The 14652-nt window shown below is 39.4% G+C and overlaps 1 protein-coding gene across 4 annotated transcripts in view; it reads left to right on the top strand.

Annotated features, from left to right (window-relative positions):
- GRIN2A (glutamate ionotropic receptor NMDA type subunit 2A) overlaps nucleotides 1-14652 on the top strand; it is a 163163-nt gene that overhangs the window by 22152 nt on the left and 126359 nt on the right. The window contains exon 1 of one of the 4 annotated variants that reach the window (XM_038150723.1): nucleotides 1-14652. This exon is cut by the window's left edge and continues 18612 nt beyond it. The exons of the other annotated variants lie outside the window; for them this stretch is intronic. The gene's annotated coding sequence lies outside the window, so the exon portion shown is untranslated. 4 annotated transcript variants of the gene reach the window in all.

Genomic DNA, 14652 nt, shown 5'->3' with positions numbered 1-14652 from the left:
TGCCCTAATAGGATACTGGGCTTGAATATTAATTTTGTTATTGACTATTCCCAGTAGACTTGTAATCTACTGACTGTTCAAGTAACCTGATTTTCAGGCCTGAATTATCAGTATGGCAACATGTACCTGTGAAATAATGTGTGGGTAATGAAATACTCTCCTTCTCTAACTTTTATTGGCCTTTCATTGAGGATAATACACCTTTGATGACTGAAAAAGACAAAACAATAAACCAGATAAATAAACTTGTGCATTGACAAGAAACCTAAAAAACTATTTTCTCTGCAGGGATACACTTTGCTAGGGTAGATCAGTTGAGCTGAGGTGTGTGCTGAAACATACTGAAGTGTTCCCAGTATGTGTGTTAGCTGTTCAGGAAGTGCCTGCATGCTCCTCTGTGAAAGGACCCTGGATGTTGCATTAATCTGCTGAAAGTTAAATTGTAACTGAGCATGCCATTCAGTAAAGCAGAAAGTACCTGGAATCTTGAATGATGCTTTTCTTTTTAAAGAATTTATTCCTTTTATATTTGTAAGAGTATTCATCTCTGTGCCACTGGCCTATGAAAGACTAGAAATAAATCCCATTCCAAATCTCCAGTTATTATCCTTGCATAAAACCAATTTACCACATTGTTTAGGGGAAGTTACGACATTTTGTGTCACACAAAGTAACATCAATCAGAAAATTTTGCATGCTGGTACCCAGTCCAGTGCAACAACAATCACATCACTGCATCTCGTTCTGCTCTTTAGTTTGAGAAGAGTGAGCAGAGCACAGGACAACCACTGGGCAAAACCCAGTGTGAGGAAAGATCACTGTGCTTTGAAATCTGAAACAAAGCAAACAGCCTGGGAAGGAGGCTTAACAAGCTCAAGTTGGCTTAGGCAGCAGTGGATGCGTGTGAAATTGAAAAGCACAGTTGTTTGTGTGCTGGCCGTGCGTGCTGTTCAAGGAGACAAAATTTGTGTTCCATCTGGGAATATTAACAGAGTGTGTCTGTAGAAGAAAGACAAAACTGAGAATTTTTGCTGTGTGCCAGTGTAAGTCAGTCCTTCAAGTAGTGTGCTATTGAATGAGTTGGTTTTAGCCCAGAAATATGTATCTTGTTGCCTCTTTTTATTGTGTGTATTATTTTTCCCCCTTAAACTTTCTATTTGTTATTAATGATAAATAACATTAATAACATCAGAGTCAAAATGACAGCATTGGTGAGACTATGGGAAAATATTTGGTTATGGAGGAAAAAATGGATATAAGAGGTATTGTAGAGGGGGCAAAAGAACTGACATTTATTATATGCATAAATGCATTTTCTGATTATCATATGAATGGTGTTATAATTGCTAAGAGAAATGTGGTTGATATAGTTCAAGCTATGAAATCCATTATTTAATGTAGCTGCATGGTATATGAAAATGCGCTGCAACCTAAGCAGCACTTCCCATTTTAAGGATATTTTCTTCTGGTTCATGCTAAAAAGTGAAAACAGACGATGCCTACATAAAAGAACAATCAACAACTACTTACCAAAGTAAGCAGGGATCTCAACTGATATCACTCCTGTTTCTGTACTTGTAGCAGGAAATTTGGGTCTTTACAAAAGATTGTTCTTGTCTGGGATGCCCTTGAAGTAGTAGCTACAGTTAACTGTCCCTCTCTTGGAGTATGGGATTTCTTTCTTAAAAGAAAGCAGAACAGTGCTTTGTTTAACGATAGCTGATAGCTTGCCCCTTCCAAATTGTGAATAATGTCAGGATTCCCATCTTGGCATGCACTGCTGAGCTATTTTCAGGAAAGTGCAAATAGAAGCTATAATTCCTCCTGGCACATCAGGGGTGTGATGGAGGTGTCTGGCAGCATTTCAGTAAAACAATTAGGTTTAGTGGAAAGGATTCCCTCTAGGCATGACTGTCAGTCAAAGTATAAATAGAGGGTGAGAACCTACTACCCAGCCTTGGGACCTGGACAGCAAGTTCCAAGCCAGCCAGCACAGGTGATATGTAATGCTTGTCCCAAGGTTTCTGGATTTACAGCTTGCACACTGACAGGCAAGGGGCTTGAAAATTAGATGTGTTACAGTCTGTGAGATGAGGCAGAACTTCAGATATTTCAGTGTTTGACGTTTGTAACAAGGTATGTGGCAAGGGAAGGCAGCTGAGATGCGGCTAAATTTTGGGAAGAATTCTAGAACGGAACTATTTATTGAAAATAAGTTTTAAAAGGAGATTTGAAACTCCATTTGGCTCTGGTTGCACAAGAGCATGATGACATGATGATTCATTTGCTTTGTAGAAGTGGGCAATTGTCACTTGCACCTCCACAGCTCACTCTAGGGAATGGAACCAATGACACAGAAACAGGTACTTGATGTTTCCTTGAAAAGAAGTGACCAGGAACATTACAGCACCTGGCCAGTGGAATTTGGTTTCAAAGGTTTCATAATAAAGGGTTCTTTTGCAAGCTGAGTGAAATTTGCTTTCTCTAACTTTTATTTCTGGCAATTCAAGTTGGTGAGATGTCAAAAGCACTCGTTACAGTGACATTAATGGTGACAGTTCCTTCAGAGTGATTGCCTTCTTTTATCAGAGAACACAGGCAGGGCTGGTCTACATGGAGCTTGCCTTGAGGGCACAAGCTGTGCTTTATACTGTGGATGGGTATCTGGAAGGATGGGTATCTGGAACTTTCGTTGCTTAATTATTTAAAGTGTGTAACAAAAAAAGGTGAGGATTATTATATTCCTAATTGAACTTGTGAAACATAATATGAGAGTCCATCCTTCTATTATTTTGTATATGGGAGCTGGCTTTTTAGATAGGATGTACAGAACAGGGCATGAAAATATTGGATTATTATTTTCTTCTTTTTGTGTTATAGTGACTTTCCTTAAAATACTTCTGCATTTCTTGTTGCAGCATTAGAAATGTTTTCATTTTCCCTGCAAAATGTAGAGCCTCAGGGCTCTGTACTGCACCGGGTTCCTCTGCCAAGGCACATCAAAGTGGGGAAAATTCCAGTATTATTCCCTTACGGTTAGAGTCCACCTTCATCTCGGACTCCAGTGCTAAGTTTTGCTGTGGGTTCTGGCAGTGCTCTACCTCCCAGTTACACCATGAGGCTGCACTTGGAGAGATAATTTAGGCAAGGGGTCTCCTCCAATTGACTCCCATTTTACCCATCATTTTACCCTCCTGCTCCCTCCTCCCAGGAATTCCACTGACAGCTCTTGCTGGTGGAGATCTCCTGCAGCAACATCTCCAAAATTCAAGCTGATCTTCATGACTATGTAAATAATTGGTTAAAGCTGCAAGGTCCCAAATCCAGAATAGAACATGCTGTTTCATTCCAGGCAGTTACCCGTGGATTGTGGAATATTTAGCTGATGGCTTGAAGACAGATTTTGTGAAAAAGCTCCTGCATCCTTTAGCTCTCTGCTGGAGATTACTGGGCGAGATTGCTTTAAGCGCGTTGGGTTCAAGCGTTTTACATAACGGGGAGTAGAGGCAAGGCACGCAAGCATCAGAAAGTAAAACTTTGGTTGTAGCTTTTCCTGGTTCCTATTTCTTAGGGATTTTGAATTTTCTTTATTTCAGGAACCCATTTTGGAGCAATGTGTCTGTGGTATTTGGGAGAATTTCTCTGGGCTGTTCATTTCTTTGTGTGTTAAGATACGTAAATGAATCTTCCTTTTGCCATATGCAGTTACCCTGAAGATTAGCCAGACTTAGTGCGACTGTTCTGTGGCAGGTGTAGGGTTAATTTTTATTGTGAATTAAGAACTTAGGTAAAAGTAGTTTCAGTTTTTCTTTCCACTGGTCCACGCTATAAATTTTCCTAGCTGTGTTGTGTGCTATCCAGCCTGCTTTCTCCACTGTCATCTGTTTGCAAATATGGTTAAATGCTGGAATAAAGCAAAGAGGTTATGTGCAGTCAAGGCTGGTTTTTATAAAATACGTGACTTTCTTTTCAGACTTTCAAGGTATTGGAAAGTGTATCAAGATGCGCTAATGTTTGCTTTCAAGTGGAGGGAGTGGATTCCTGCAAAAAATAACAGATGCTTTTAGTTAAGATGAGGTACTGTTGATTCAAAAAGCATCTTTCCTTTGTCATGTTTAATATGCATCCTCCATACTTAAAAAATCCAAATAGAAATTGAGGATGTGGAAGAAGAACATCAAGAATAACTACACATTGTGGATCAATTATAGTTTTATTTTATAAGAGGGATTTTAAAATTGAAAATGGACGTTACTTTACACATAACATCAAAACTTAATGCCTTACCTCATATAAACTGTTTTTGTAGGAATAAATCACATTTATTTGATGTTTTTAATAACTTTGGTTTTCTTTATGCTATAATTAATGTTCATGCATAACTGCACCACCAAATAGATAACAAGTGAAACTGGAGGCTCCAGTAGTCATTTGGGAGATGACTTAAGCTGTGGGATAAGCATAATAGTTGGATCTATTTGCTAGAATGATCCGTAGTGGTTGGAAGCTACAATTTAGAAGTGAGACCTGCACTTCCTAATGATCTCTCTGAGATGAGAAATTTTGATTATCTAATCTTCTGAATATTCAGGATCTGATCTTCTGAAGATTCAGGAAGATCATTTTACGTCTGCTTGAACTATTTAAGGATAACTGCTGGTAGATGTGATGCTAACCATAAAAATTCTTACAAAAATTGAAATCTGGAACTTGGCTTCAATATTTTGAAGGAGATAAATTTTTGGTGCAAAAGAGTTCCCTTTGCATGGGGGTGTTTTGCCTCCTTTTCTGTGCTGAAGGTGAAGAAAACAAATCCCCTGGTTTGTTACACTGAGGACCCAGTTTAGGGCTAATTCTTTTACGGACTGCTCGAGGTGTGTGAACATGTCAGAGGAGTGCTGTGCCTGTGGCTCCTGCTTCTAAAGATGATGACTTAGTAGCTATCATTTCTCTGCTGCAGCATCATTTGCTGCCTGTGTGAGGCTTCCAGCTGCAGACTTCAGGGACTGTCAGAACTGCTTGTCTCATGGAAAAACAAAAGTACTGTCCAGCAGGAACATCTGAATCAGTCTGTCTCTGTGAAGAGACAGTGTGTTTCTTCTACAGCTGTAGCTGCTCAGGACACTTCAGAGCCATGGGATGTTGGTTCTGTGCAGTTGATCCAGTATGTGGGTCTCATCCACGAGCTTAAATAAGACCAGAATGGAAGTCTCCAGGTTTGGGACCTGTACTGGTACTGGGCACAGGCATCAGTTTTTCATGTTGGCATCCCAATGGTAGCAGCCCTGGGGTGTGTGTTGGGGCAGGAGCTCAGTCTCTGTCACGGTGCAGTTGCAAGGGAAATGCTTGTTGATTTGTGTATACCAACTCTTGAGGGTCTCCTGGTTGTTTCTAAAACTCTGTGATTCATTACTTCATCAGATCCATACCCTCAGGAATTCTCTCGTGTGGGAGTGTGCAGAATAACCTTGGGAGGAATTGCCAAGGTTTTTCATTTTGGTCTGTTTAAAGGAATGCAATAAGAAAAAGAAAGGACTGGTAATTGTGATGACAATTATGACTGCTGGTTTTCTTCAGAATTTAGCACCAGTAAAGTGCACCTCTTATATAGGGCAAGCTATGAGTTGTGAAATGACAATGCATCTTTGGTTGTTCTAGGTCAGCATTGATGTGCATTGGATTTCAGGATCTATGAATGTCAGTCTGCCACATCATTTATATTTGGGTTTATTTTTAGTTTTTCTAGTTGAGTAAACTTTGAGTTTCTGGAGGTGCTATAGACTTCAAGTGCCCAGGAGACAGAATTTCAGCAGTTGCAATCTTGTGCCTCACTAAAGAAGTAAATCTTCCTTGGCAGAGTGTCGTGACTGTATCAAATGCTTCTGCTCAGAATTTGTTGCTATGGATGTTCTTTTGTCCTAAGATCATGAAGGATCATCATTCTGTTCCTGCAGAATATTACATCTTGCTGCGTGGTGCAGGCTATGTGTGGACATCCCACTGACAGAGTAAGATTGCTCCTGAATGATGCCTGAGTGCAGGGGTTTTGTTCAGAAGGGGTTAACTCACTGAGTTAGCATCCCTAAGTGCTCAGTTGCTGGGATGCTTGCCAGATGAGGTCATGGATCCAAACAATAAAAAAACAAACTCCAGAGGTCAAATGTGCCCACGTCAATGTAAAGCACAAGTACCATGAATCCAAGCTGGATTCCCTATCCAAGATCCTACCAAGCCTGGGACGTACCTGGTTCTCCAGTATGATATCCATTCTGCACATGCTTGGTTGCACAATCCCTGCTTAAAAACTTCCTGGCAACCTTGCAGGGGGAATGACTTTTTACTTTGTGAGGTGGGAGACAAGACAACTCAAAGAGCTGTGGGGGTTTTGGATTGGGTTTATTCTGCAAGCTGTTTTGGTGTGTGTGAAGCCCTGCTGCCTCAGCTCTCTGCTGAGGTAGAAGCCAGCCCAGGGATTGCTCTGTGTGAGCTGCAGTGACCCTCCCTGGACACTGGCACTGGGAGAGGGAGGAGAAAGCCCCATTGCAAAGTTTTTGGGAGACTGGGCAATGAAGAAATGAAGGAATGTCTGCCACTGGCTGGGACTGACACTTTTTGGGGTGGGGTAGAGACCAGAGATGAGCAGTATTGCTGTCTGTGACAGGACTGGCATCTGAGGCATCTCCACATAGTGGAGTTGTAGGTACATATATGGTGAAGGGAATGAAATGAGGAAGGAGAAGAGGGATGAAATGTTTTGGCTTTAAAAAAAAATTCCTGGACTTCTGAGCAAACGCTTTTCTTCAGTCAGATCCACTGCAGTTCATGCCTAGAGTAGTTTTTTTTTCCCCCAGCTCATCTGTAGTTCTCCTCAGTGCACCTTTCCCCATGAGAGGAGGGAGAGCAGCTTGCTGCTGCAGGAGGAAAGCATCTGTGAATAACTTCTAGTCATGTTCCATTCCGAAAAATCAATACAGCTGGGAGATTTCAATTGGAGGCAGTATGCTTGTTTTCATCTACAGCTCACATGAAACCTAAAATTTATGTGCATATTTCTTACAGAATCTCCCATCTGTTACCTCAGAACATGTTTTCATATGTATAAATAAGCTTAATTTGCAGTTGAGAGAACATAAAAAATTATCCATAGGCTCTGTAGGTATCTCAGGGGTTGCCTTCTGCAGTAATGTGGTGAAATGAAGACTGTCCAGGAGTTAGTATTAATGATACAAGAAGGATCAACTTAGGTTGAGATTTTATTTTACAATTTAAATCAAGAAAGGTATTTTTAGGAACATCTTGGTAACTTTTGCTTTTGCTGAAAATTTGGAACTAGTGCAAACTTATCTTCCTTGCCTAGGACCCTAGTTTTTAAATGATCTACCCCACAAATACATATTCCATTACTATAATTATGCTTTTCATGTGTAATTTACATTACAGGTGAAGAGGATCCATAGCTTTAAAGGACTGACTGTACAATTTCTCATGAGATCTTCAAGTTTTAAAGACTCCAAGCCAGTATCACATGCCATGCAGGAGAAATCACCTCCTTTCAGTTAGCCTTCTCTCACAAAGCTTTTCTGCAGTTTCTTAAAAGATTCTCACAATATTCTTGTGTTATATATCAGAGACTTTTGACCAATAGCCAGAGGCCTTGTAATATTCAACTGGAGCGCAGGAAAGTGAATTGGGAATTAATTCTATTTGTATTTCAGAAGTGGTCATCAGCTCCAGGTGGGGGAGAGATGGGTGGACTTGTAGAACACTCTCAGTGCCAATCTGCTTTGTATAATCCTCTTGACTGGGAAGTTGGAGCCTTCCTGGAGAGAAAGTCTTGAGTGGTAGATTGAAAGCCTTGTCTAGAATCAAGCAGGAACTGAATCCTGGTAGGACAGAGAAAATATATGTCTGATTCTAGGAATTTCACCTGAGCTGAAGAAACAGCAAGAGAAAGGAAAAGCTGACTGCAGAAATAGCACAGTGGAACACTTAGAAGAAAGTTACTGACTGAAACCTGTCACTGAAGGGTTTTGCAGTAATAGTCCTCAAAGCCTCTTCTCTTCCATTTGCATGGCTCAAAACCATTTTGTCTGTAAAAAAACCCCGTTATTTAACTAAAAAACTCTGTTATTTAACTACAAAAACCTAAAAAACTCTGTTATTTAATTACAGCAGGTAGTATTTTCTCAAGTGATGCCCCAGTAAAGAGGAGACCCTGCTTTGCTCACTGCTCTGACTGGGGCTGTGCTAGGCAAGCCTCTAACTGTACTGGCAGCATCCCAAATGTGGCAGTGCCCACACCTGCACCTGTCTGAGCTAGAAACTAGTTCATTTTGAGAATTTGCTGGGATTGAGAGATAGTGGCCCATTTTGCATGAGAGAGCAAGTAATGAATGTTAATGTGCAGTGAATTTGTCAAAAAGCATTAATAGGAGAAGAGTGTGTGTTGGGAAGCAATTAAACCTGAGCTGATGGAGGAAGCTCACTGTACTGTGAGATTACCTGCCAAATATGCTTAGACAAACAAAATGTGCATTGTAAGTAACATTTCATGTCTTAGCTGTGACCTTAAGTGATATTTTAAAGGGGTATTTATTGATATTCATATATTTGTACAAGTTAGTCCTAAGTGGGCTTTGCAAGCTTTAAGAACTAATAGAGAACCAACACAAACCAGGTTGAAAAGGTATTTTTCCAATATATCACTGAATTTGTGGGGTCCTCTTATATAATGAGTGATCTAGATTAAAGTTGCTGACATTCAAATAAAGGCACCCAGTGAGAAAATCCCAGCAGTTCTCTCACTGGTTCTTCTCACACTTCTAGAATGAATTTACACTTTCTTGAACAGATGAGATCGAGCTCTCTCATAGTGCTTTCTTTACTCTATAAAAAAGTGTGAAGCAGCCTTCTGTAGAGAAATAGGCTAGAGTCAGTAGAGGTTCTCTGACACATTCTCAGTCTTCTCAATTTTCATGACTCTACAACAAGAATGCCCGAGGCCTATTTTCATAAATACATTACAAGCTATGCATTGTAATTTAATTAAAGTAATGGCTGCTGGTAGATGAATACACAAGCAACTTTATAAATATATCAGTGTTGGTTAAACATCTATCAGAATTGCCACCTGGTCCTGTCCATTTTGCCATTGTAGGTAGGAAAAACACTCTGAAGACTGCTAATCTTGAGGTGCTATAACTTGTATGGAACCCAGGGTGATTCTGATGATTTGCTCCTTAAACTCTCTGTAGGATTCTGCAGTATAAATTGGACATTGGATGATGGCAGAATGGTCAGGGATTAAAAGCCTATCCATTATCTCAAGAAAAATTTAAAGCTAATTTCAATTCCATTCTTTTGGGGACAACTATCTGGATAGGAAATAGCTCTAGATATGTCAGATATAATTTTTTTAATTGAGATCCTTGAAATACTTTCCTTTTTCTCTCAACTTCTATGTAAAAATAGACAGGAAAGTAAGCCAAGTAATTTTCATCTGAACCCAATTCCTTATGTTTGAGTTTTCAGTGCAAAATTTCAGCATGATCCTTTGAAGAGAGTGTTGGTCTACTGTACATGTGCAATGACTGAGGAAAAAGAGTTGCTGACAAAGAAAGACTCATCTTTATAGCAAAGGAGCTTATGAAAGTCTACATCGGAAATTAGTTTAGATCTTGGCTGTAAATAGAAACAGTATTTTTCAAGTGAAATTTTGTTTGTTTCTGCCCTTTGCTCTCTACTTTTGAATAAGACATGAGTCAAGCATTAATCCACTTCTGCTTCTGAGTTATGATGATAAAAGAATGAGGAGATAATTTGAGTGATCCAAGGAAAATGATTTATCTTTCTATGAGGTTTGCTGCTAAAGGTATTTTATTGTATTAGATCACCTCAGCTGGTGCACATAAAGTTCTAATTCCTGTCTACAAACCTCACCAGTGATGCTTATCTGCAGCCATAGAACATGGCTTAATCAGCTCAGTAAATAGTGCAGCCAGCCTGAAATTTGCTGGATCCTGTGTGTTTAGGTACAAATGCATTTGGGAATGTGGTGAATAAGTCTCATTTGCCCAGTGGTATTCTCCAGAACCTGGATGTATCCAGAGAAACAGAATTCCACAGTGTTTGGATCTTGGTAATACCAGCCATTTTTCTGATAAATCCTGTATGAAGAAAGGATCTTTTCATGCTTCTTGGAAGCCTTTCTTTTCCTTCTATCTTGCCATGCATGCTTATAATCTCTTCTAGTCTTTGTCCCCTAGGCTGGCTTTGTACTTGCCAATTCACATGTCTGCTTATGAAGGAAAGAGATCTTGAAATCAAGTAAGCTTCAGTACTAGGAATATAAGGTCTAACTAATATTTACAGTTCCTTTAGTTATTTTTCTTGTGCTTTAAGAATTCATGTTCCCTGAACAGCTATTGAAGAGCTGAAGGCCATTCAGTGGACCTAAGTCAGACTTGGTGCAGTGTCTGAATAGCAAATGTAACCACTTAAACTAGATGTTGAAAAAGGTGATGTCAATACCTTTCTTTCCTGGCCCATTTCATTAGATAATGTGCATATTATTTCTACTTTGTATTGTGAGTTAAACTTTTAATTCTGTGACTGCATTTAAATGCAAACCATTTCTTTTCAAATTCAAGTCCTTAAATGATGTTTTTCCAATTCAAATATCATGGTAAAATATATTCCCCCAGAGGCTTGGTACAGTGTGAAAATGTGCGAATAATGGATACATGTGCAGTGTACATCTTTCTCCAGATGGTACTGTTCAAATTTATAGTGTGTTGCATAATTGCTTTAGAAGAGGCTGAATGAATTTGCCTAATTTTAAAATTTCTTTTGTAAATGTTGAAGGATTTTTCTTGCTATGTGTGATGCTAGTTCATTGCCAATTTTGCCACAGCACTGATCTATAGCACAGACACCTGTGTTAAAAGAAGATACAACCATCCTATCTGTTACCAGTTGAAGGGCAAACAGTTCTTGTGATTTTTAAAAAATAAGTTTAACTATTGATTCTAGCATATCAGTAAAATAAGCCTTTTTGCCTTTAGATCAACAATTCACGTGAGTCAATGCATTGGTACTAGGAATGATTTTTGATTGATTAGTATAAGAAAGCTTGGAAAACTCCTTTTCCTTGCTGCTTCCCTGATTCTGTTAGGATATTTATTGAGTGTCCAAGCTGTGGTCTTGTACCATGAGTAGTTGTTGGAGTACAGCATTTAGCTACTTGTAGTGTGTATATTTCCTAGTGATTCAGAAATTACTGTGGAAGCTGAGAGATGTTTGTTAGTGTTGGCTCAGGATGCTATCTTAATGAAACATATAGTCCTTCAAATGTGCTTAACAAATTTAGAAAAATTCTCATGTTTCTTAACATTGTGTTAAATGCAAAGAAAACCAGTAAAGCTGTCTGGGAGAAAATGTTTGCAAAAGTGTGCTGGGTGAGTCACTTTGTACAAGCAGATGTCTTCACTGCTTAAAATGAAGACCACTTGTAAAACATACATTTAGGGATGACTTATCAGGCTTCTGCCATTCATGACCTTGGACAGAATTCTGCAATCCATTTACAAATTTAATCTGTGCATGATTTCACTTTAAGGACAGTTTGTGTTGGAGGAGGAAGGAAGCAAACCTGAAACACTTATGGTAAAATCAAAAGCTTTATTTTGGTTTTCTCTGAACCTCTATCTGCTGTTTTCTAGTGGAGTAGAATGGAATAAGATCTTATTTTATCACCCGTTTCTGCCCTCTCTGTTTAATTCACTTTTGGTTTTGATAAGAACACGTGGATCCCTATAAGTCTATGGGATCTGATGGAATTCATACAAAAGTACTCGAGGGGGTGGCTGAGGCCTCAATGGTTTTTGAAAGGTCTCAGGAATCTGGAGAGGTACCAGTTTTCTAGAAGCTGGCTAATGTCCAAATTTTAAAAAAGGGCAAGAGGGATGGTCCTGGCTACAGGCCTGATGATCTCACTTTGATGCCTGGTAAGATTACAGAGATGATCATTCTGGGAGTTATTGAAAAACATCTGAAAGACAGCGCAGTCATCTGTCACAGCAAACACAGGTTCATGAGGGGGACGTCCTGCTTGACAAATTTCATTTCCTTTTCTAACAAGGTAACTCATCTAGTGATCAAGGGAAACCAGTTGATGTAATCTTTTTGGGTTTCAGTAAAGCTTTTGTTACTGTCTCTCACAGGATCCTTCTGGACAAGATGTCCAGCCCACAGCTGGATAAACACATCACATGATGGGTGAGCAACGGGCTCATGGGTTGAGCAGAGGGTTACAGTGACTGGGGTGACACCAGGCTGATGACTTGTCACTACAGGGGTTCCACAGGGCTCCATCCTCGGTCCTGTGCTCCTCAAGGTCCTCATACATGACTTGGAAGGGATGCTCAGTTTGCTGATGGTACTCAATTGGGAAGAGCCATTGATTCCCCTGAAGACAGAGAGGCCCTGCAGAGAGATCCTGACAAACCACACAGCTGGGCAATCCCCGCTGTGTGAAGTTTAACAGAGGGGTGACTGCTTTGTTCATTTAAGAAACAGCAAACTATGTTTAAAGTAATTGAAAACTAATTTAAACTTTATCAGTTTTAATTTGTTAAAAGGGAATCAAGGTGACATCTTTGGCTCTAAAATGTTGACACAAAAATATTACTGAAAGTGGCAAAATATGAATTACGTTAAAAGCACAGTGGTGACAGCAGCCACCACCTTGCTGCAACTAATTTTATGGATTTTTAGTACAATAATTTATTTTGTAAGATTCCCTAGAGAGATCTTGAAATGTAAAAAGAAAAATAAAAACCCAAAATCTCTAGAACATTGGAAGAAAGAAATAATGAAAAAATTATATAGCTCCTTTAATAAACTAGTGTTCACATTCTGGTCCAGACAAAATCTGTCAAATTAAACACTCATTAACCCAAATGAACCCTTATTTTAAGCATTATCTCTTTTGGTCAAACTCTGCCATTGGTGGATAAAATGCTATTAATGACTGTACACTGAGAATCTACCGAGGATTATCTTAGAACAGTTCTACACGTGCCAACACCAGCTTTCCATGATCTTCCTGGCACTCTGATAAGTGTATAACAATTGAAATGATACCTGTCATTCAGTTTGTCTGTATTTTGGAAATTGCACAGCTTGCTGAACTTTGTTCTGAATCTGTAATTAGCTACTTCTAGCAGAAAAATGAGTTACTATTCTAGTCTACCAAGACTCATAATTGACTAAATTTGGATCTTCCAGGAGTCAGTATGTCTGTCTGTATTTTAGCCTCATTTATAACTTCATGGAAGACTGACCTTTGCTTTGTACTTCATGGCCCATTGTGCTCCATAAGGTTAAATGTAGCCTACTCTGTATAACTGTTTTATAGATCTAAAATAATATATTTGTTTTACTAATGGTTAACTTCTAAGAGTTTCAGACATGCTTGCTCCTGCACTCCCGGCATGTGGGTTTCAGACTAAAAGGTTTGTACTTAATTATGTGGACTTTAATAAATCTGGCAATCAAGCCATGCAAAGCAGCATGGATGCATTGGCAATGTAGCCAGACTGTCTAGAATTCAAAGTGATTTAAGGGGAAAAGCAGGACCTTGGATGGGGGAAGGCCATGCTGTAACTTTTAAGCTTTCAGATGCAAGATTTATATGTTCTTCTTTTTTTTTCCTTTACAGTAGGGGGATAAAAGAATAATTTTGTTATTAGAGTAAGAGGCAATGGGTTTGGAGAAAATATTTTACAGCTGCATAAAAAGAACAGGTTACATGCATTAGTTCTAGTAGTAGCAATACCATGCTAGATTTGTATATGGCCCTAGATATTTGTGATAATTTATGCCAGAATTTCCTATCTGTAAAAGAGATACTGAGAAGGATAACTTTTAAAATTAATTTTCTTCTGAGGCACTGTTAATTTTGTGTTCTCTGCTCAAGATTTTACTTAGTGGAGGGTTATTGTGTATAACAGAACCTTCACAGAGTTTTGTCCTTTGGAACATTACAAAATTCCTTGTTACTGGGTACAAATATACTGTAGTCCAATCTAGAAGCAATAAAAACTAAAGTCACAAGGAAAATCATGTCCTAAGAATGTGACAGTTGCCTTGAGAAATAATTTACCAGTGTGGGGAAGTTGTGCACTGTTTTGATGAGTTTTGTTCACAAGTCAAAGGATGTCTTGAAGTGGTAGAAGGAGGGCTTGGCACCATTTGTTCGTTCTTCCAGACGGTCCTGGTGACAATATAGGTTACATCTGTTTGTCTGGACATGTGATGCTGACTAGTGGTGACTTTTTGAAGTCTGGCATATGCGTCAAAGCCAAGTGATGAAGTGCTGAACAAGGCCAAACCATTTAAGGACTTTGGTGCAACCTGGAACAAGGCCTGGACTATTTTGGTTCTTGGCCTGAGCAAGATCTGCTGTGCACGTCTGCACCTCAATCAGCATTACCAAAGCGTGAGAGAGAGCCAAGAATAAAAAAGTGAGAAACTGGTGTCTTTCCAAGGCTGTGGGCAAAGTTACTAAGGTGGAGAAGCAGCTGGGACAGCTGTGGTGGAAGGGGCAGCGTGGGCTGGTAGGGCAAGTCCCGCTGGGCTCAGCAGGGGCAG

The sequence above is a fragment of the Motacilla alba genome, chromosome 14 (assembly GCF_015832195.1).
Source record: "Motacilla alba alba isolate MOTALB_02 chromosome 14, Motacilla_alba_V1.0_pri, whole genome shotgun sequence".
In the NCBI taxonomy this organism is placed as follows: Eukaryota; Metazoa; Chordata; class Aves; order Passeriformes; family Motacillidae; genus Motacilla; species Motacilla alba.
This window is presented reverse-complemented; position numbering and strand designations above follow the sequence as displayed.